Below are 25,535 nucleotides of genomic sequence, written 5' to 3' on the forward strand. Positions count from 1 at the left end.
GATGAAGGCTCAAAGCCATAGCCATTCACTCAGGAGAGTTCTGGCAATCTGTTCCTAGAGAAGATTTACTGTGCAATAGATTTAAATTTAAAAGGACGGGTTTCTGACCAACATGTTGGACTGAACAGAACGGAAAATGCTTTCCTGGCTCAAATCAGAAAAAAATGCTGGATGATGTATGCTTAAAATGTTAAAAATGTATTTCTGAACCCACAGAAATGGGAAATGCCTAAGTGCCCTAAAACAAAACAACAACAGAAATCACCTCATAACCTTTTTTGCTAACCAGGAATTAGAGCTGAGCAACCTATAAGACACAATAACCAGATATATAACTTATAAGTTAGAGGTGAATCAGCTACAAAGAGAGAGTAAGGGACTAAGTACACTAAGCAAGAAGAATAAGGATTCCAGTCTGAAGCTGGCTTTCAGGAAATTATAACCTCATATTTAAATGCTGGTCTAGAGTTTTGTTCTGGAAATAAGGAGAAATTGAGTCATAGATAATTGAAACTCTGAACATAAAATATAGTCTGGAGGATCAACTTTGTGCAAACGATATGGTACAGAAACCCTAAGTCTGAAAGTTTCACATACAATCTACTTCAGAATTAGTGAACCAAGTAGAAAAGAATCAGAGGTAACCAGGAAACTGTGCTCTGGAAGGCACCTACATGTACCATCCACATAAGACTCCTGAGATATAAATCCATGGAATTTGAACTCTGACCACAAGTATGTGTAACCAATGGACATATGAGAAAGTTCAATGCTAAGGAAGACAACTTAAATTGAATAACTAGGAGGATTTATGACTGGGAATTAGAGTAACCTGAGAGGGACTTTAAAATACGTATTTAGCATGTGTGAAGAAATAATGGGATTAGTAACATTCTTAAAATAAAAAGGGGAAGATTATGAAGCAAGATTAGACAATTTTGGAAATAAAGTAGAAATCAAATCCTAAGATTATTTGCTATGTGACCTTAGACATTTTGCTTAACCCTCTCCGCTTTCATTTCTCAATCTGAGTAAAAGGAAAACTCACGGAGTTGGTGTGGGATGTAATAATTGAAGCACTTAGAATAGTGCCTGTTACAACATAATGAGTCATTACATATCATCACTTATTACTATTAGAAATGATGGCTCATTGATTAAATATGAAGATGCTCAAAAATAGCAATTAAAAAAAGTTCTTATCTATATTAAAACATTTTAATAGAAAAGTTGAAGAACAGGGAACAAAAGGTTGAAGGCCAATATAATATCTTTGTATATAAGCTGAGTAAATTTCAGGGAATTTAAACAAATTGGTTTAGAATTGGAAAACATAAAAGAAGGTTTAAGATACCCTGGATTAATTTCAGAAATGCCAGGATATTCCTAATATAAATATAGAACAGAGACAAAAAAATGAAGCAAATTTATAAAGACAAGTATTTTTCTAATTTAAAAAATCACACTCAGTCCCAAAGATCAGAAAAAAAAAAATTCACAACTGAACTGTGGATCAAGAATATCCAGACTGCATAAAAAGAGAGAGAGAGAGAGAGCATTTAGAAAGTAATAACAGAAATTAAAATTTTCATCAGCAATAATACATGTTACAGAAAATGGGAAAATGCTTTCAAATTGCTGAAATATATATATATTTTTTTAATTTTTTTTTCAACGTTTATTTATTTTTTTGGGGGGGGGGACAGAGAGAGACAGAGCATGAACGGGGGAGGGGCAGAGAGAGAGGGAGACACAGAATCAGAAACAGGCTCCAGGCTCTGAGCCATCAGCCCAGAGCCTGACGCAGGGCTCGAACTCACGGACCGCGAGATCGTGACCTGGCTGAAGTCGGACGCTTAACCGACTGCGCCACCCAGGCGCCCCTGAAATATATATTTTTAAAAAAATAATGAACCAAACAATATCAGATCTAGTTTTGAAATAATCAAAGCAATGTCTCAACAGCAGGACAATTTGCCTAGTCTCCTCTGTGGAATTCATTTGGATCTGTATTACAAATCTGAGTAGGCATTGAGAGTTAAAAGGTTTTGATATGGTTGTCACAGGTAAGGGGACTAGAATATGCCCTGGAACTGAATGTTCTTGGACATCAGTATTTGATGATCTCCAATTCTGAGAGTTTAGTTTACACAGACAGTAAACAAATGATCTTATCACCGAGTAGAAAAGAGTAACTATGCTAAATACTATGAACAGAAAAATTGAATTGCTATTAATACATAAGACTGGGAAACCTACTGTAGTCTGGGAGTCAGAGAAGACCAGAGACTAGAACAATGTGTAGCTGTTAAATATGTGGGACTAAATGTGAAAGAGATTTGGAGCTCCATATAATAAGATCAATTCCAAATAGATGTGCCATATTGGCACCCTTATCTTTATATCTTAATATCAAAAATGACTTTATATACTTGAATATTTTTATCTTTATTTTTGAGTGGGGGGGGTAGAGGGTGCACAAAGAGAGGGAAACAGAATCTGAAGCAAGCTTCAGGCTCTGAGCTGTCAACACTGATTCTGACATGGGGCTGGAACTCATGGACCATGAGATCATGACCTGATGTTTAACCAACTGAGCCACCCAGTCACCCCCAAAAATGACTTTATATACTTGAAATAGTCACTTTCTATTATTATTATTATTATTATTATTAAGGCAAGAATTAAGATTCTTTCCCTCATAAGAGATCTTATAAAAGTCCTCTTTTTTTTTAATTTTTAAGTAATATCTACACCAAACGTGGGGCTCAAACTCAACCCCAAGATCAAGAGTCACATGCTCCTCTGACCGAGCCATCCAGGTGCCTCTACAGAAGTCCTCTGTGAATGAACATAATAGGCTACCCCATTCCTGGTCTCCAACATCTCATCATAGATAGGCTATCAAAATATCTAAGGGAATCTGATACCAATCTGTTCTCCCCAATGATTTCTGCATCTTAGTCTTGATCTTTTTGAACAAAGTTGTCCTTATGTTTTCATCATTCGATTAACAGTAAGAAGATAGGTGACTTCCCTTTTCTTTTAAGTCAGAAAGTCTCTTCCATGGGTGGTAGTAATTAAAGATTCCTGGACAAAAGTTAAGAGAAGAAAGACTCTATTATTGCTTCATCACTATTCTCTTGGGATGTGAGATTTCTTCCTTTTGTTTTTTGTCTTTTTTTTTTTTTTTTTTTTTTAGAGAAAGAGAGAGCATGGGGCATGGGAGAGGGGCAGAGGGAGAGAGAGAGAGAATCTCAAGCAGGCTCCATGCTCAGCACAGAGCCCAATGTGGGGCTCAATCCCATGACCCAGGGATCATGACCTAAGCCAAAACCAAGAGTCAGAAACTCAACCAACTGAGTCACCCAGGCACCCCAAGATTTCTGCCTTTTAAATCAAGTATTTTAATAAGCAGAAAAATAACCATATCAAGACTTTTGCTGGGTTTAAGCATAAGGCTTACCATAACAAACTCAGTTTTCTTTAGGGGTTCTTTAGGGTTTTAATTAATCTTTAGAGTTATTCAGAGGTTTTAATGTATTGAGAAGTTATTTAATTTTTTGGCTGGTTTTATATTTGGATACTAGAGATTTTCAATTAAAATGAAGACAAGAATAATATACCAAAAATGGAATTTTGGAGGGGAAGGTGCTTATTAAGTATTCCTATAGTGTTACATTGATTCTAGACTTCACAGTCTAGAGGTTGCATTATGACTATACATTAATGTCCAGTCTGTGTGCCTTCAGAATCAAGTATCTTCTGTGGCTAAGGTCAAGGAAGGCAGGGCTGTGCATGATAGATGTGGCTGGGGCCTAACACACTTTACTTTGGAAAAGCTCTTACCTTTTTTACACTGAATCCACTTGTCACAATGCATTTCAGTGGGCATTGAATTCATTATGAGCCAGTTATGAATGTGTGCAAAAGGGGATACTCACATTTCCTTTTTTATCTTAGAAATAAATTTCAACACAATGTTGTCATTGATGACCCAAAGAATTCCTGAGTACAGGAAAGTATGGGGGGAGTAAATAATGACATGATCTGGGGATACATTTTCTTGGGAACTTCTGAAACAATTTTCTTTCTATCATTGTTTTGTTTTCATTATGAAAGTATATAGTATATGGAGTGGGTATAATTAGCCAGCATATTAGAAAGGATACTTCTCCTTTGGTAGAAAATTCTGTGTGCTCATGTGATGAACTTACCATAGCTGAGAGGAGAAATATTTGTAATACCAGACAGGGCTATCCCAAGAAACATTCTGTTATTTTCCCCAGTTTCTCACTCACATATTGTATAAGTAAATTTGGAGGCATACGTTAAAATGTTGGAAGCTGGAGGCTGCTCTAAGGTAGGACAAGGCTCCAGTGAGTCCAGTTTTGGTTATATGAGGAGGGCGTGATCTCATGGACGAAATCAGGGAATAGTTCCCACCTGGTCAATTTTTTATGAGTGTGCACAGATAGAGTCACAAGAAGGTGAATCTGAGAATTTTTATGAAACAGTTTTAAAGATAATTTTTAAAGGTGATTAGAAAAAAATGTCTACACATTTCCAGAGCTGTCAATTTTACCTACCAATTTCAGAGCAAAATATCTTAACCAGTACCAAAGTAATATTAAATTTGCTGCCAGAAAGCTGAGAATAATCTCCCACCTCTGGTGAATTTATAGGAATTAACAATATACATTTGGTGCTTTAAACTCATATCCATATCTATTATGTATTGTTACCTCTATTCAATTACTATACATTAATATGCAATTTGTATTTATATAAAATGCCTTAAGGCCCTTTTGAAAAAGTTATTTAAAGTCATAATATGACATAATGTGTTTAAAAATCCTCACAATAAAATTTACTTAAAGGGGCCTGCATTACATATGAGATATTTAAGATGATTTAAGGCAGGGATTGTGTTTTCTCCACCATAATATACTGAACAGCTAATGAAATGCTGGGTACATAGTACATGTTCAATTAATATATTCTTTTTGCTCAACCTGGTTATTGACTTGCCACTAGGTACAATATACTATGCTAATAATATTTTGTTTTAATTAAAAAATGCCATAAATATAATTCTCTCAGTGTGGTGGTAATGATTGAAAAAGAAATAAGGAATATGTGAGGAAAAATAAATCTGTTTCTTTCTTCTCTTCTACTCAGTTTTCAGGTTTTAGTTTTTAAGCATGGTTGAAATACCAACCATTTTTATATCAAACCTTGCCTTAAAAACACTGTCTAATTTAAATATAATCCCTTTGAATGTATATATTTCTTCCCTTTTAGGCCCAGTTCTTTTGAATTATTTAGCAGAATATTCTTAAGGCAATTAAAGGGATCCATTCAGCAGGATTTAAGCCAACAAATCAGTCAGCAGTTTTTGGTCACCTCATAAAGCAGTTAAGCATTACATCCAGTCCATGTATTTGAGATTTCACATGCCTTCATAATAGAGCTATCAATTTTCTGATTTGCAAGCCAGCTGACAGAGTTAATACCCCAAAGGGCTATTGCAGTGTTAAGCTCCTAAAATTGTTTTAGACTCACCCATAAATTAGACTATAGCCCAATCATGTACAATTTTATCCCTGTGCTCCTTGAAAAAGCATGAGCTCAGTGTTCCAGAAACAACACTCTTTAGAAGAATAGCCTATTGGATCTATCAATCTCTTTTTAAGTTTTGATGCTGACTAAATATTCAGTTCACCGTAACATGCTGTAAGTTACACAGGTAACACTAGGACACTGCTTGACCTATTATTTTTGAAGTTGGTGCTTTAAATATTAACAGAGCCTAACATAACTCAGGATACACATGGAGTATTCAAAATATGCGAGTAGGAGTTTGATCTGTCTATGGTCCTTTACACGGGTTGGCTGAAGTTTTGTATACTCTGAGTAAACTACATAAAGATTTTGGCCAAAAAGTATCCCTCCTATGGAAAGAAAATCCCTGAACAAATATAAAATATGGCAGAGTATGTTTCGTAATTTTCATGTCTCACTCATAGGATTGTCCTAGGCAGTATATGTTTTTGTGGTTCTATGTCTGACAAGAAGTTTGCTCCTGAGTTAATATTATGGTTAAGGTTGTGAATATCAGTGATATAAAAAATAAAGAGAGACTTATATGTTTGGTATCACTGTTTACTACATTAATTAAAAAAAATCCTGGCTCACGATAATTTTAAAAGAGATTTTTGTTTCAAAAAATTTAAGATAAAAAAGAACATGAAAATGTGCAAACATCTGTCTGTCAACACACATGGAGAGAAAAACTTTCCTCTGTTAAATTTAATGATAACTCTTAAATCTATGTGTCGAGTTTCATTCTCCATTTTTTTTTTTTAAGGTTTTTATGTTTATTATCCGAGAGAGAGAGAGAGAGAGAGTGAGAACATGAGCAGGGGAGGAGCAGGGAGAGAGGGGGACAGAGGATCCGAAATGGGCTCTGCACTGACAGCACAGAGCCCAATGTGGGGCTTAAACTCACAAACCATGAGATCAATACATGAGCTGAAGTCGGACACTTAACTGACTAAGCCACCCAGGTGCCACTCATTCTCCATTTTGATATGTAGTCTCATGTATTCTATAAACTGAAGGATATTTTTATCCAAATTTCTAACAGAACCTTCAAATTCAACATGTTCAGAATTGAACTTGCCATATTTTGCCATCAACCTGTTGTTCTTCTTGTGTCTTCATCACAATGAATAACATATTATTCAATCAGTTTTCCGAATACAGAAAATAGTAGTTCTTTCTTTCATTTCCTGTATCTGCCTGGTCAGTACAACATATCAGGTCTACTTACCATCACTTGATCTGAACACGTTTCTTCAACACCTTCTATCATTGACTTACTTCAAATTGTCTTAATTTCTTATCTGTATACCTCAAGGACATCTAAAAATGGTTTCTATCTCTAGCTATTCTACAAAGTTTTCCCTGAAACATACTCAAAGTGATATCGGCAAAACAAAAATATAAATGTAATAATTAGTCTAATGGTGGTATTGATAATGATAATTTTCATTTACTCTGTACTTACTATGTGTCAGGCACAATCTAATACAGGTTTTATTATTGATCATATACACACAAACACACACACACAGTGATTTACATAACAGTGTTATTACTGTCTTAAAGGAGAAAAGGTTGTCATTTGTCCCAAATCAGACTAAGTACCAGTAATAGAAATTTGACTCTAGGTAATCAGCACTTAACCGTTATGCTATGATACCTGATGTAAAAAGAGTAACTGAATCATAAAAACTGATAATCACTTTCTTGAATAAAGTTTTTAAGGGGCTCCCTGTTGCCTTTAAAATAACATCAAGACACTCTTTGGCCCAAAATACTTTGTGATCTTACTCAAACCGTCTATCCCTCTTACCTTCTTTACTATTCAAATATTTTTACTATCTTACAGTTCACTTTCACCATGGCACCATGTTTTATATTACTTCTATGTTCTTGCTCGTGCTATTCTCTCTACTTTGAAAATCCTTACATGACTTCTTTGCCTGGATAATATAGAGGATTCTTGAAATTCTCTGTGGTTAATTCTATCTTCCTTCCCCTCTAACCAATGAGATATGATTTATCTTATTTTCAGATGCCCCAGTTAGTGGGCCCCATTTGCCAATGGATTAGGTCGCTATTGACTTTGAAGTATGTTTAGAGGTAATGTTCAGGAACTACTCCCATACCCCCATCTCACGTGTACATACACTCACTCACTTTTTGGTATTTTCTTCTTTTGTACTTTCTCTACCTTGTGACTGGCAAAGTCAGCTCATGTAGCCTAACATACCTACCAAGACCTTTCCTTTTATTCTCCATTCTTCCCTCCTGGCTTCTGCCCCCCTTCTCCTCTAAACCATACTGAAGTACTAAACCCATTTCCAACGGAACATGTCTGGACATCTTGGGAATCCTCATTTCCCATCTTCAACATTTTGGGTCTCGTGTGTTTCTATCATGGTCTCTAAAAGGGAGGGGATAATTATCTCGGATTCAGAAGACCAGAATTTGAATCATGGCTTTGCCATTTATTAACCATAGAGTTGCACAAGTCATCTAGCCTCTATACCTTCAGTTTTATTATTATAAAACATATTCAGAAACAATTCTACTCTATAGAGCTATTTTGAAAATTAATGGGGATAGTACAATAAAAAGCAGACAACACATTGCCTGGTCTATGAAAAGATCACAATATATGCAAATTGAAATGGAGTATATAAAATATACACTTAGGTATATAGTATTTTCCACAAAGTGATTCAAAATGATTCAGTGAATTACTGAAATAATTAAGAAATTCTCAGTTGAGTTCAATTTGCCGATATACTCCATCATGTTTGTTCTCAAAATATTGAAAATCTAATTGTGGTAATGCCCTTTATGTGATGAAGTAATACACTAAATGACTTTGACTAGAACAGTGATACTTCATAAATGTGGACATAATTCTTAATAATCTTTCTCCAAAAAAATGGTTTGCAGCCTTATCATTTGATTTCTGGAGGCAGTAACATTTGTAGAAGAGGGGAGAAAAAAGGAAAGAATTTCTACTTAGGCCAGGCTTTCTCAAACATGGAGCTATTGCCACTATTTGGGGCCAGATATTTTTTGTTTGGGGGGGTCAATTATACATGGTAGCATATTTAGCAGCCTCCCTGGGGTATTCTATGTATAAGATACCGGTACCACTCAACACTCTCAATTTCAGCGTGACAACCAAACGTGTCTGCAGACATTGCCAAATGTGTGCTTGACAACCATTGATATAGATCAATCCAAAATGACTAATAGGTGTCCCTCATAAAGCAATTTGGGACATTCTTGATAAATGTCAAAGTACTGCGGAGTTTAGGGTCAAGTTACCAGTATGGCAACTATATCACTGTCAATGTACGTTGAAGATTTTAGTCTATTTTCTTCATTTTTTAAAAAAAAATTTTTTTTAAGTGTTTATTTTTTGAGAAGGAGAGACAGAGTGAGAGCAGGGGAGGGGCAGAGAGAGAGAGGGAGACACAGAATCCAAAGCAGTCTCCAGGTTTTGAGCTGTGAGCACAGAGCCCGACTTGGGGTTCAAACTCAGGAACCATGAGAACATGACCTGAAGTCAGATGCTCAACCTACTTAGCCACCCAGGCGCCACTGGGCTATTGACTGTTTCCTTTCTTATTATGTAAGCCCATAATAGCACTATCTCTCATCCTCCAAACAATATTATTATAACAGCATGTGCCTTGCTTTGATTGGCTATTCGTAAATTTAAGAGGGCAAAGGGAGTAGAAATGCCTTCTTCATTTGAAGTAATTGAGACATATTAGCTCTGAAAGGTTCCTGGGTGCGATCCAAATTCCTTTCTTTTCCTTTTCCTTTTTTTTTTTAATTGTCACATAAACAAGTTTTAATAGTCACCTGGTCAGGCACTGCTTTGGCAAATTTCATTGCCATACAACTCACACTGCCACTTTTGGGAAAAGCTGTTTGAGAAAAACAACAACAACAACAACAACAACAACAAAAAACAGTTCCTATGTTCTTCCATGAAAGTAGTACACACATGTCAAAGTAGCATATATATGGGGGCGCCTGGGTGGCGCAGTCGGTTGAGCGTCCGACTTCAGCCAGGTCACGATCTCGCGGTCCGTGAGTTCGAGCCCCGCGTGGGGCTCTGGGCTGATGGCTCGGAGCCTGGAGCCTGTTTCCGATTCTGTGTCTCCTTCTCTCTCTGCCCCTCCCCCGTTCATGCTCTGTCTCTCTCTGTCCCAAAAATAAATAAACGTTGAAAAAAAAAAATTAAAAAAAAAAAAAGTAGCATATATATGAACATTCCCACTCCCACCCCTCTCTCCTTCCCTGTGCCTTCCTCTTTAGCCCCCACAATTTGGTCAGCTATTAAGCGAGTGGATATGGTAGATATTCCATGGAACTGCTTATAGATTTGAGGTTTGCATTGCAGCTAACAAAATAAAATTTGATAAAGATAAATTAAAATCCATTATTGATAAATTAAATAAAATAACTGAAAATATATCTAATGGAAGAGACTTTAATTAGCAACAGTTTATACAAAATCTAGTGGTTTATTTGACTGTGATTTCTCATTAAGCCGTCATTGCAATGTGGTTGTCTGAGAGATTAATATACAATTATAGACTGCATTGATAAGATGTTAAGTCTATGGGGGATAGTATATCTATTCTTTGGTACCAGTCAGCACACGGCTGTGCTGGGGAATTCTTAAAGAATAATAATAATAATGAATCACAGAATTATAATGACCTCTTCGCTTCATGCCAAATTTGCTCTTTAAAATGTCTATCTTTCTGTTTTTCAGGATTAGTAATATTTCAGTTCCCTTTCTTCTTGGTTAGGCAATGTTAGGCCTCTGTCACTATTATCTATTAAAATGAACAATCCTGTGATATAATGGATCCAATGGAATAATTTATTCCATTATTTTTCAGAATTTTTTTATCTTTCTCTTAATTATTATATAGGATTTATAAAATTTTGCTACTTTTAATCTAATTATCCTAAATATTTGGGAGGACTCAGGCCCACGATGTTTATATTTATAGTAAAGAAAAGAATAATTATTCAGTGGTTAAGACAAAGTATTCAATAACACTTCCTATTGGAACGTGCATAATGAGGTAAGACCTCTAAGAATCGTATCCGCTGACTGTGTCAATACTCATAATCAACGTCTCTTTTGATAATGCTATCCTCACAACTCATTTCATTCCTTCCCGCTCTTTACCCATCAAACTTCTCAGAGTGTTAAAAGGTGAAGAGGAACATAAACTAGGGAGAGAGTTATAGAATTCTGCACAGTGGAGTGGTTTCCATTTGACCACACACACAATCTTTTTCATTATTCATGTCTGCATGGCCTGAAGGAAAACTGTGATCTTTTATTTTTTGAGGCTTTTCTTTGGAAAGTATTAGGTCAATTTTTGCAAACATGCAGGGTGCCTGGGTGGCTCAGTTGGTTAAGCATGCGACTCTTGGTTTTGGCTCAGGTCATGATCTCACAGTTCCATGGGTTTGAGGCCCTCATTGGGCTCTGCACTGACAGTGCAGAGCCTGCTTGGGATTCTCTCTCCCCATCTCTCTCTGTCCCTCTCCACTCACACTGTCTCTGTCTCTCTCAAAATAAATAAACTTCAAAAAAAAAAAAGAAAATATCTCATATGCTTTAGTACAGTTAAAGTACAGTGCTTAAGGTATAGTTTCTTCAAGAATTGTTGGGTTTAGGATTCATTAGATCAACTTGGATTCTTTTACTGTTTTAATTTTTTATTTCTTTACTAACTTTTGCCTATCAACTTCAGATAGGTATATTAAAAGTCTTTATAAATGATAATGTATATTTATTAAACTCTACTTGTAATAATGACATTTTTTGCTTTATATCTTTTAAGTCTGATGTTAGTGCCCGTTATCTGATAATAGCATGGCTATACTAACTCTCTTCTGGTTATTGTGCATTTTCTGGTATATATTTTGCTATGCCATTATTTTGAACCATGCTGAATCATTATGCTTTAGGTTAAAAAAAAAATATATATATATCCCATTATATCTACCTATATAAATTTGGACTTACAATTTCTGCTCCAATATATAAAAAGCTTAGAGGTTATAATTCCTATCATGATATAAACAAAAACTTAACAAACTGAAAATAAACAACTCTTCCCAGATCCAACAGATATTTGAGGTCACAAAGGAAACAGCATTTATTATTTCAGAAGATATTTTTCTCATTAAATTAGAAAATTAAAACTGCTCTAAAAGTGCACAGTTAGAAAGAATTCACAGAAATTAAAAATATGGTTGTCTAAAAACAAAACAATTCTACTAATATACAGAATGAAAAAAAAAAACAGACATAGCTAAGTTCAAAGTAGGCATGTCAAAGAAAAAGGTACGAAAATTTTCCAGAATTGAGCAAAAATTCAAGATGATAAAAAGTGTTAAGATAGATTAATCAATATAATATTTGTCTAATATGACACATTATAATAACAAAAATAAAAGGGGGAGTCAATAATAACCTCTCCTCAAGGCAAAAAAAGGGGGGGTGGATCTGAGTGGTTCAGTCAGTTAAGCCTCTGACTTTGGCTCAGGTTATGATCTCATGGCTCGTGAGTTCGAGCCCCACATTGGGCTCTGTGTTGACAGTTCAAAGCCTGGAGCCTGCTTCGGATTCTGTGTTTCCCTCTTTCTCTGACCCTCCCCTGCTCCTGCTCTGCCTCTCTCTCAAAAATAACTAAATAAACACTTAAAAAATTAAAAAAAAAGAAAACAATGCAGTCCTTTAATGAATTCTTCCAATGTTAGATGTATGAAGACTGTACCGGATTGCCAAATGTAATGAATGAAAATGCATACATGCACACATACATGCTTTCTTTTTCCAGGCTTCCTCCAGTTCAACACTAAGTGTCTTTTTGATCCTCAACATTAAGATGATTGCTAGAGCTCGAGCCATAAAACTTAAGTTTTATGGAAATAAGAAAACACAGTAGGAAAAAAAAAATGAATGTTTGTTTATTTATTTATTTATTTATTTATTTATTTATTTATTTATTTATTGAGAGAGAGTGAGAGAGGACATGGACAGAGAGAGACACATAGGGGAGAGAGAGAGAGAGAGAGAGAGACAGAGAATGAATTCCAAGCAGGCTCCACCCTGTCAGCTCAGAGCCCGGCACAGGGCTCCATCTCAGGAACTGCGAGCATGATCAGAGATAAAATCAAGTCTGATGCTTAACCAACTGAGCCACCCAAGTGCCCCAGAAACATTTATCTTTTAAGGAGAAATCTTTCAAATCTAATTTCAATGATTGGTCCTTAGTTTCTTGAATATTTAACAAAAATAAACTGAAGTGAGTAGATTTATTTTAAAAATATGGATTCAAAATGTTAGACATGTCCTAACAATAACAACAGAAACAACAAAACTCAAATCTAGCTTAACTCCTAATTAGACATCAACTAATGACCTGAGGAAGAGATATTTTAATTTTCAAACATAAATTCTATGTAACATCTGTCTATGCTCTCTTACATATGGTGTCCAAAATTCAATAAAAAATGAAAGACGCACAAGAAAAGTGAAAATAATTCATTGTCAAGAGACAAAAAAAAAAAAAGTCAGTAGGACCGTACTTATAGATGACCAGGATATTGGAAATACAACCCAAGGACTTTGAAACTATGTTATATTGTTAAAGCTTATAGTGAAAAAGGGAGATGATGGTTTCAACGAGCAGATAGAGGCTTTCAGCAAGGAGATGAAAAATATAATAAGGAGTCAAACAGAAATACTAGAAAAATAAAGACATGCTATTAGAGACGAAGTATTTTTTGATGGGCTCATCAACAGACTAAATTTCAGAAGAAACCAGTGAACTTAAAAACAAGTAAAACAAAAAAATAAGTCAAAAGAAAACAACAAAATTGAATCTAAAGGAAACAATAACAGAAATCACAGAACGGAGGATCTAAGAACTATGGATTGTGGGACAATATCAAATGGCCAAATATAAGATTAATTGGAGTACCAGAGGAAGAAAAGAGACAGAATAAGGCAGATATAGCATAATGGGTCGGAATTTTCTAAAATAATGAATGCTATCAAACCACAGGACCAAGAAGCTCCAAGAATACCTACCAGGAGAAATACAAAATAAAATGCATCTAGATATATCATATTTAAATTACTACAAACCAAAGATAAAGGAAAGAAAGCTTGATAGAGGGGGAAAAACATACTACAAAGAGAATAATTAAGCTAAGAATTACAGCAAATATCTTGTCAGAAAATATGCAAAATATAAGAAAATATGCGATGCCTTTAAAATCTGGGGGGAAAAAAACAAAACACCTTTTAACCACATCCTAAAGCCAGTAAAACTGTTCTTTAAAATGAAGGTAAAATCAACAGTTTTTTTAGAAAACACAAGATACAAAGAATTCATGGCCAGGAGACCCATGATGCAATAATTGTTAAAGAAAGTTAATAAATAAATAAATAAACAAATAAATAACAGAAAATGATACCAGATCAAACCTTGAATCTCCACACAGATAGGATGAAATCCAGAAATGGTAAAAATTAATGTAGACATAAATATATTTTTCATTATACTTATTAGTCTAAATGATAATCATCAACACCAGAAATAATAGCAATAGGTTGTAAGATTTTCTATAAGTATGAAGATGAATTATGTAACAATAATAGCATGAAGGAGGGGAAGGAAGAATTTGGATATATTGTAAGTTATTATACTAATGATTAAGTGGCATAGTATTATCCGAAGATAGACTGATAAATGATATTGCACATTCTAAGGAAGCCACTAGCAAGATAGAAAAAGAGGTATAATTAATAAATTAATAGTGGAAATGAAATGGAATACTAAGTAATGTACAATTGATCCAAAGTTAGGTAGAAATAGAGGGAAGAGAAAAAATACACATGGTAGATGAACAAATAGGAAAAAAAGTCTTGCAAAACTGTAGATTTAAATCCACCATAAGTATAATTACATTATAGTAAATCACCTTGAAAAAGCAATTAAGGGGCTCCTGGGTGGCTCAGTCGGTTAAGCGTCAGACCTGGGCTCAGGTCATGGTCTCACATCTTGTAAATTCCAGCCCCGTGTCCAGCTCTGTGCTGACAGCTCAGAGCCTGGATCCTGCTTCGGATTCTGTGTCTCCCTCTCTCTTTCTGCCCCTTCCCTGCTTGTGCTCTCTCCCCCTCTCTCTAAAATAATAAATAAACAAACTTTTTTTTAAAAATAAAAGACAGAGATTACAGATTGTATAAAAAAATGAGACCAAGGATAAAAAAAAGAGACCAACTTTATACTGTCTACCACAAATGCACTTTAAATAAACAGGCATAGGTATGTTAATATTAAAAGGATGAAAAAAATGGTATGCAATGAAAACAAAAGAAATAAAGCTTATATTTAATATGCCTTTTTAAAAAATATGTTTCTTTTCTTTTCTTTTCTTTTCTTTTCTTTTCTTTTCTTTTCTTTTCTTTCCTCTCCTCTCCTCTCCTCTCCTCTCCTCTTCTTTTCTTTTCTTTTCTTTTCTTTTCTTTCTCTTTTCTTTTGTTTTAAAGCAGACTCCATGACCAATGTGGGGCTTGAACTCCTGAGATCAATAGTCATATGCTCTACAGACTGAGCCAGCCAGGCACTCCTACACATGGGTTTTTCATTATGATTCTTCCCACTTATTATCCAGTCAGCATCTTTTGTGCTTTCTGAGTTATATAAAGGTATTAACAATTTCTAATCCAAGGAAATCATCTTATTAATTTCCAATTGTACAATATTATATTGTATAAAATTTTATAATAACAGTATAATATATAATGTAATAATATAGAATACAGTACATGTAATATATTTTACATATATAATTTCCAAGAAATTTTGGACTAAGAAAATTAAATTCATATATAAACTAAAGCATAGATCTACTTTCTTAAATAGATTTCCAGATATTACATAATTTTACTTACTTTATAAGGTAAAATCAACTGTATAAGTATTTTGATGATTCAATATGGCCTTTTAACTCCAATAATTTCTTTACTTTCATAGCAACTAACGTGTAGTTTTGCATAGCAAGAGACTAGATCAGCAATTTAAAAACCAATTAATCTCTTTCCTATCAGAGTAGATGCCAAGTAACTAATGCTGATGAATTAGTAAAATAACAGTTGTTATGTGTTCATTCCATTAAAATTGAGATAAATCTCTTATTAGTTTTTCCTAAAAACTGTTATTTTTATATATCATTATCATTATATTATATATTTTCATATATCATTATCACCCATTTTATGTCCCCAAATATAACCGTCATTAAATTTTTCCCAGTCGTAGAAAAGCCTGATAAAAATGTCTGCAAAACGTGGTAGCCTAGAGAGGTGTGTTGTGATTATTTTAACAAAGTTGATAAGATATGTTTCACAACTTGTTACTGAAATATTTTTATTAAGATGAGTGATTATTTTTCCATGCATGTTTTCCACTATGCTCTAACTATAAAAATACCCCAAAACCCACACATGCTATAAATTTGATTGAGGTGGGGGAAATGCTCACAATAAAAAGACACATGTAAATAAATGTGAGGTTATGCATAAAAGAAACCACAGCGGTTGAAGGGAAGAGAACATGTTTTAGCAGTTTACAAATATCAAGGAAATGGATATGCCACTGGTTAATTCTAATCATAATTGATATTTTATTATAATAATAATATTATAATTATAGTTATGATAATGTATAATTTCCCAAACTTCCACAGCTGGCCAGAATTTTAGAATTGTGCAGAAGACCTTAATCTTTTACTTATTATGAACATTTATATTTGAAATCTAATCAAATCACATTTAGTGGATAATGAAACAACGTTCAAATGATTGGCATGGTATCTGAAGATTCACTCACTATGGCCTCATCAGCTGCACCATAGAAATTTTCAAGACATTTTAATTCATGAAGTTTTATAGCCCTTACTATTGTAATAGTCAATATTAGGTGGTAAAAGGTTGTGAATTCTACAGTTTACTTTGAATTTTATTGAATGTCATTGCTGTATTCTAGCCTTAGAATGTGGTTAATTATGTTTCTGAATGAAGCATATTGTTACTTAAAATTACAATTAATTGGGGCGCCTGGGTGGCGCAGTCGGTTGAGCGTCCGACTTCAGCCAGGTCACGATCTCGCGGTCCGTGAGTTCGAGCCCCGCGTCAGGCTCTGGGCTGATGGCTCGGAGCCTGGAGCCTGTTTCCGATTCTGTGTCTCCCTCTCTCTCTGCCCCTCCCCCGTTCATGTTCTGTCTCTCTCTGTCCCAAAAATAAATAAAAAATGTTGAAAAAAAAAATTAAAAAAAAAATTACAATTAATTAATATATAAAGCATTGAATTCAGGGAGCAATTTTAAATGTTATTTATAATAAATGACTATTAAAGCACTTGAGAAGATATTACATATACAAAATATTTTAAATTGCAATCTTATATAGGGGTTTTAACACGTTAGGGAAGGATCTATTTTTATATAAACGTACATGTTAAAATATCTGTTCCATTTGCAGGGTATTTGGATCATAAATATTTTAAAGATAGTGAAAGATCCTACTCCCTCTGGTCGTTTATCATATATTATTTCAGATGCAACTCTTGAGAGCTTTGCTATGTCTCAAGGCAGATGGCTCCTTCATTGGATAAATGTGGCTATGACCACTATCTCCTCTATAACCAGCCAAGAGCCATGTCTTCCTAAGTCACACGTCAAACCTGATTTTGCCCTCAAGAGTGACAACAAATCATTCTATACTCTTTCTCTGTCCCTTGACGGTGCTTCAAATATTTGAAGGCAGCTGTCGGATCTCCACTAAGACCTTTTTTCTCTGGAGAGAAATTCTCTCAGGTTTTCGTTGTCTCTCTCTCTCTCCTTTTCTTTTTTTCCCACTGTGCCTCTTACAACATTTCCATCAGCTCACCATTCTGGTTGTCTGTGTCAATTCCTCCTTTAAAATGTGACACTTAGAATTTAACACAATACTAGTTTACAGAGTTTGACCGGTGTGGAACACAAAGATAATAGTTCTGTGTTCTGTTCTCTGTACTTCAATTAACATAGCTTGAGCTCATACAAGTTATCTTAATACTAGGTTATACTTTTGGTTTATTTTAAGGTTGTGTTTCAAAGATTGGTAAAGCAACGACCGCCACACATTAATAGTGTTGGACAAGGTGTTACAGATTAGGCTAGTATGAGTGTGTAAATTGGACTAAATGGCCTATCACAAAAATCATAGGAGCAGAGAAAATTGTCATTGGCAGAAGCTAGACCAAAGATAGTAATAAAAAATACACACATTGAGGAAGGCTAGGCCTATTGGAAAGCCAACATTTTGGTTAACAATGAGGAATTAAGAAATCTTCATGTACTGAAGAATCAGAATACTTTTAAGACTTTTGGGAAAAGGAGCATTCTTGGAGTAATTGTCAAAGCCCAGTATTAATAATTAGTGTTTCAACCTTAAATTTGTAGTGGGAATTTTATTAGCTTACTTGGGTCCATTTTATTAATAAAGAGAATTTTGGATATATTAATGTAGTAATATAATAACTGATGGTGAAGTTTTCATTATCACAACCACTTTGGGCAGCACTTTAGTGATTGGTATTAAAGTTGAAGATGCACAGATTCAAACCCGGCAGCTCTCAGTGTGCACTCAAGATTTTTCTCAAACATAGAAACAAGGAGGTATATTCAAGCTTGTTTAATACCACACTAGAATGGCAAAACAAAAAAACAAACAAACAAAAATGACCAAAACACTAAAAAACAAAACAAAACATAAAAAAGTTAAAATAATCTCTTTCTCAGATGGGGAATAAACAACAGATTATTAGTTGGAGTTAAAATTACTACACTGGATCTTTATATATCTACCTTGTAAATGTGGAAAAATGTTAACCAAAACAGGTAGATTTCTATTTATTTCCAAATATATCCATAACCAAAATAAGTACAAAAGGGTATTAACTCATTTGTTAAAGAGAAAGGGTCTCTCAGACTGCAAAACCACAACAGTAAAAATATCTAAATGTAATTTAAAAGGGGCATACCTAAAATATTACACTGCAGGGGCGGCTGGGTGATTCAATCAGTTAAGCATCTGAGTTTGGCCCAGGTCATGATCTTGCAGTCCGTGGGTTGCAGTCTCTCACCAGGCTCTGTGCTGACAGATCAGAGCCTGGAACCTGCTTCAGATTCTGTGTCTCCCTCTCTCTCTGCCCCTCCCCAACTCGCACTCTGTCTTTCTCTCTCTCAAAAATTAATAAACATTTAAATAAATAAATAAAATATTACATTGCAGAGTTTAAATGCAGATGGGAGGAAAACACTAATAAATCATGAAACAAAAAAGTAGAGTGCTTGTTTTAACAATATCAGAAAAAATATACTGAAAATTAAAAACAATAAGGACAAAAAGAACCACCACATATTGATGAGAAAAAAATCTACCAAAAATATATAATATCTGAATAAATGGGTAACACATTACAAAAGGACTACAATATAAAATAAAAATGAAATTATAAAGAGAAATTAAGATAATCATAGCATATCAGAAGAGTTTGAAGACATCTATCTCAGTAATTAAACCATTAAGCAAAAGAAAAAAAAGAAACAAGCCAAAAAAAGAAAGAAAAAAAGAAATAAGAAAAAAATGATGAATGATTAAAACAATAATATAAGAAATTGAAATAATGCATTCTTTTGAACATACATACATACATAGAATCCTTCAACCAATGACATTTTCCTAGTTATCTATTCGAAAAAACAACTGTATATTGGACCACAAAGAAAGTAATAAATACCAAAGAATTAATAACATAATTTTCTTTAACTACAAGTCAAAAAAGAATTAGAAATCGATATAAAACAAATTGTAAAACGTGATTTTGGAAATTTAAAGGAAATGCCACTAAATAATCTTATGCTAATTAGAAAATATTGAGAACTGAAGGATGTGCAGAATAGATTAGGGCTAGAGATAGGAAGAGTCCATATGGTCATTTGTTCCCTAATTAATATCTAACTTCAACGTAAATGTTAAACACCTTTTCCTAAAACTTTACAAATGGTTTACAAAATTCATATAGAAAATAAAAGACCACAAATGTCAATGCAATTTTGAAGATATTGTAAAAGGTTACTTGTCCTCCAACATCCATTGTAGGTAAACTGTTGATAAATAGAATAGGAAGAAAAATGCTCAAAGACAGTCCATTGTAAAAACTGGAAATTTGCATATGATAGAGGAGACATTGCTTATTATGACTTACATATAAAACAAATAGGCATAGGGAGGTTTAGAAACTTGCACAAGATTCTGTAGTAAGCAAGTGGCTCAGGCCACTTTGGCCCCAGATTTTCTGATGTGAGGATGTGAGATCTGGATCTCTATGGTCCTGTGAGAAAAGAGGGAGTATAGAGGAAACATGTGATAATTCTTGGTCCTGATCACCTCTGTCTGGTGCTTTGCCTTCCAGTGCACACCATAGGTTACACTTCTCAATTGATTTTCAAGTTAGGCATGGCAATGAGAATTGCTTCAGATAGCAAAATGGGACATTGAATCAGGTATCTCACTTCCACACACAGAGGGCTAAGATTCAGTGCATGATTTGGATTTGCTGCATTTCTTTCCCACTGCTGTGATGATGATTGGGTCTCTGAGTATATTTGCTGAACCGTGTTGTTCACGTAATTGGGGCAAAAAAATACAATTCTGTTAAGTGAATCCACTGATATTCAGCAGCATAATCCAGTCCAACCTGAAAAAAAAAAATAATTGTGGGGGTGGGAGGAAGGAATGGAAGGTAGGATTGAGAGACATATGATTCTATCTTTTTTAACTTTGTTTAAAACATGAGATTTATGTATTTCTCTTAATGCCACACTTTGTCACACAGACCAAAGTTAATCCAGTAGAAGAATTTGATCCACCTAAAATGCTAGGAGGTAATAAATTAGTTAGTCTCCCAGATTCAAAATGTCACAGAGAGAGACTGGCTTGAGGGTTAAAACTCTGTATGGTTAAACTCATGTTTCAATTCATTCTTTCAGGAGAGAGACCTTGAATATGTGAGAGCCAGATCAGAAGAGAATCAAATGGTATTGGTATCATTCTCAATTCCTCTGAAAAGCCATACCAGAGGGTGATGCAGACTTATTCCATTTAGGTGCTCTCCTGGGAAGAGGGTAAATGAAGTGTTTAATTCCTGCATATGATTCAGAATCATGAAGCCAAATCCCAACCTGTGTTTTCAGAGTCAACTGTCAGGATTATTTCTGGCAAAAGCCCATCTTTCTTTTCTGTTAATACAAAAGTGTAAGAACTATTCAGATTAGCTGCCTGGCTTGATGCAAATCACCAGAAAATTGCTTAAATTTTGACTCTTCCTCCTCTACAAAGAAACCGCCTGTGAGCCATTTGCATTTTTTATTCATGGCACTTAGTAAATTAGGTTGGTGGTTTCTCTTATTATCAAAAGCCATAGCTTTGTCATATATGTAAAGTGTTAGCTAGCGTTTGTAAGTCTCTAAATGAAAGGAAGGAAATATTTTATGGCAGTGCGTGGAAAGATGTAAAAATGTAAGCTAATGTAAGTGTTAAGAGAGAAATTATATCAGTGAACATTTTATTTTTTCTGAGTTAAAATATGAAAATCTTCTCTTTCGACAGTACTTTAAAAATACTTATTGATTCATTAAAAAAAAAAGTAGTGATATAGTAGTGAGAGATTCCTGCAGAACTTCATAGGGAGGTAGAGAAATGCATGGCACTGGGACTTGGCTTCAGAGCACATAGGTCTTTTGGAAAATAGAAAGCTTCAGATAAAAAGGAAGAAAGTAAACGCTCCATAAGCCTATGGGCAGAGTCAGTTTTAAGACCCGAGTGGTTCCACCACAGATCAACAAAAACCATCAACAACATTCTTCTCCCACATTTCCTGAAATCTTCACGTTTTTGTGCTATGTTTACCATAACTATAGCTATTAAAAAATGTCCCCTTTTAGAGTATTTTAACAGAAAGGGTATAGAATTTGAAGTGAGACAGAACTAGGTTTGAATGCTAATTGATAGTGACCATTTTGAGCTAGTTTCTTGAGGCCTTAGTTTCCTGATCTAAGAAGTAGGATATTCTGTCCCCGTACTTTATAAAAAGACCTTTTTGCACATAATAATAATAATAAGAAGAAGAAGAAGAAGAAGAAGAAGAAATAAGAATAAAAATATATAAAATAAAAATAAAAAGAAGGATATTTACTCCATGGATTTTATGTTAATTCTAAAATGTTTATATAAAACATCTGAAATACCTAGGACACAGTAGAACATGCCATTTCCTAATTAATTTGAATTTTGAATAAGTCAACTCCTTACAAAACTGTAGAACTGCAGTTTAAGGCAACAATCTATAAAAACATCATTGTTATTAGATAATGGGGAATATTAGATAATAGGCATTATTTGAAAATAATGCATGTTATTAGATATAAAATTACTAGATGCTATCATTATCTATTAAAAATATTAATGGGTGTATGCTAAGTACTATCTAAGTACTGTGTGAAAAAGGAGAAGACAATAAAAGAATGAGATAGTTTAGCGTCACCTTTAAGGTAGTTTATATCTAATTGTCCTTCACAGCTTAACTGAAGTGAATTTGACCTCTTTCGTCGCTTTGCAGAACTATTCTTCTTAGAAAGACAAGAAGATATAACTGAGGAGAACAGAAATTTCAGATTGGAGTGGGAAGCACGGTGCCACAGAATGGGGCTGACAGAGGGCAGGGCCAGGCAGCATAGGAGGAAGGGGGGTCTGGGAAAATGGGTTGAAGAGGTGAAGGTGAAGTCCTTAAAGGAATGGGATGAAGGATGAAAATCACAGTTCTCTCTTTTGAAAATTCTGTTTATATTTATCCTAGGCAAAGTTGATCTTTCCCCTTTTTCATTCTCTTGTACATTTTAATCTCACTGATCCCAGGATCTAGAACTTACATTAGTAATAATCTGACCAGAGAACCACAATTTACTACATTGATTATGTGGAAAATACACTCTAACTTCCAGACAATCAACTTAGAAATAAATTTTCAAGACTGCCTTTATTGACTGTCTGTAGACTATTTAGGCAGAAACGAGACACTACGTAGAATGAATTATAAATCCATGCTATATTATTTAACAAACAGACATGTCTTCAACAGTAACAACAACAGCAAAGAACAAAAGAAATGATAACATGCATTGTGAAAGTGTGAAGGACTTAGATTGTCCCAAATATTTAACTTAGAAAATATCACAAAATATATCATGTGGCCAAGGTCTTAAGTGGTAGAATATGCCTATTTCAGAGGAACCATTGGTGGCTGTGGCATACATATAAATCTTCATGACATCCACCATACTGAATTTTACTTAGAACAAAAGCATTTGGATATATAAGCTGTAGAAGTTAAGGATAAATTTACTATACGCCTTTATATAGGAACATGTAGTTTCTAATTCATATATAGGGAACTGTGATGTGTTTGTCAGGTAGATTTTTCATGTCATCAATGCAGCAGTATAGCAAAAATTGGAAAAAGGAAAGAGGTAGATTTCAATGTTTCTTGTCTACAAATCTCTTAGCAAGGAGTGCCCATCAAAAAAAAGGGCGCCACAAGGATACCCACTTTTTTTCCTTTTTATTTCCTCCCATCTTATCCTATTGCCTTGGCTAGGATCCAAGACAGAAATCATATTCCTCGGTGGTTTTATACATAGAAACAAACATTACCTAAAACAAAATATCTTGGAGATGATCCTTTTGAGGGTGAACCTGCTTTCCCTGATTCGATTACTCTTATCACCAAAGAAGGAAGACTTTTTTTTCCTACTGTGACATTCACCATGAGATAACTCAGCACTTAGCCCAATCTGAACTTCCTCTTCCGGGCCCCTCTTTTCAAACAGAACATAGAAAAGGTTAAGCTGTAAACCACATTTTATGTGTTTTAACATAAACACTACCTAGGATGTTTAAACCCTATTAGAAACAAATGACTGTATTGTATGCCCAGTCAGGGCAAAAAAGAGCTTACTGTGTGGACCATAGGTTTAATTAGGTGAGCAAAAATGATCAGGAGCCTTCAAAATGTCAAAATAGTTCAAGGAAAGCTGCTTTGCGCAAATGCCATTTCAAAGACTAATGGTAATAATTATGGTAGAAACCCACACTAGATACAATGTAACAATAGCTTCTATGATCGAGAAAAAGAGAAGCCTGTTTAGAATTATTATCTTCCTGTTGAATGTGACACTTTCAGCCTGCAATATTTGCATCATTACTTGAGGGTTGATCCGCACTGGAAAGACATCCATTGTTTTCAATTCCCTGGAGTTAGATTAATATGTGTTTTATCTTGTACCAGAAGACCTTTTTGATTGTCATAGGGAGTGTCATTAGAACACGACCTTAACTCAGTAGTGACTAGTGACATTACTTTAGTCATCAATACCAACTCTTATTGGCAGAGGAGCAAGCTATCCTTACTCACATTCTGTCAGCTTCTTCTGAAGTCACTTAACTCAGGCTCTGTGTGACAGAACTTAATATTAGAGGCATTGACCTTCGGCAATTTTGTCTGAACACGGTTGACAGGTATAATGGTCATAGGAAATTCAGATAATTGGATCGAAAAAATGAGTTTCCGTGTACAGCAATATACTCTACTCCTGGTTTCACTGGTGATGGGTTAGATATAAATTTTGTTGGCTTTTATAGTCATTTTGCTGTCTTTAAATATTATAGAAATACTTGTCCAAAATCCCTCAGTGACTAGAGGATGACTCTTTCATATTTATTATTTTCTTTTACAAGGGGCTAACATATGCATAGCAGAGGCCCCAGAAAGAAGAGAAAAGACATTTTCAAGTGACAATTACACAATAAATAAGAAGAGCCTTTTACTTCATGGAGAGAAATACTCTTGAAGCGCACACAGTAGCGAAACTTTTGGAAAATGATCATGGTATTTATAGAAATATTCACCAAGGTTTTGCACCTTTTTACAATTAATGAGTATTAGTCACTGAGTAGTGGAGAAATAGTTCCCATCATCGTAAGATTTTAGCGTCCACAGTCTATTTAAACATTTGGGTTACTCTCTCTCTCTCTCTCTTTAGATATATAATATTCCCAGTGTTTAATTACATATATCCTATGATATTTAACAAATTAATCATATGTAGCCATATAATGAGCTTTTGATAAATATATAAGCAGAGGTATTCCTTAACTGTTAAGAGGTGAATGTTGTAGCTCAACACTCCCTAGTGGTATGGTATTGATAAGTTTAAGCTTGTTTCCTCACCTACAACATGGAAATAATTCTTACATTGCTGTGAGGATTAAACCATGTTTGTTAGCAGTAAGAACTATGTCTGTCTCCTAGGAACTATTCAACATGTGACTCTGCTGCTGCTGCTGCTTCTGCTGATGGCAGCAGTGGTGATGATGCTGTATGTAGAATGGTTACCCTTTGGTATTTCGACGTCATGGTTAAGGAATCTATAAATTAAGTACATTGAGATCTAATGTACTTATCGAAGCACATTGAGAAACTGAGGTTTGATTTTCAGAGCTTTGAGGAAGATAAGCTCTCTTTAGTAGAATTAATCCCTCACAAATATGTGAGGTCAGTGGGAGCTATCTTTGAAGACCCAGAATGTGTCTTTCTGGATCCTTTTAGCCTGTAAGAGTTCCACTCCTTTCAGAGGCTTCTCCATTGAAGCTTTCTGTTTCTTATACACTGAGATGTTGAGTATTTTGTCTGTTACAATTCCCAAGAGTGGAATGGCATAGTATGGAGAAA

Source organism: Puma concolor, chromosome A3, assembly GCF_028749965.1.
Source record: "Puma concolor isolate L17-30 chromosome A3, mPumCon1.1.hap2, whole genome shotgun sequence".
In the NCBI taxonomy this organism is placed as follows: domain Eukaryota; kingdom Metazoa; phylum Chordata; class Mammalia; order Carnivora; family Felidae; genus Puma; species Puma concolor.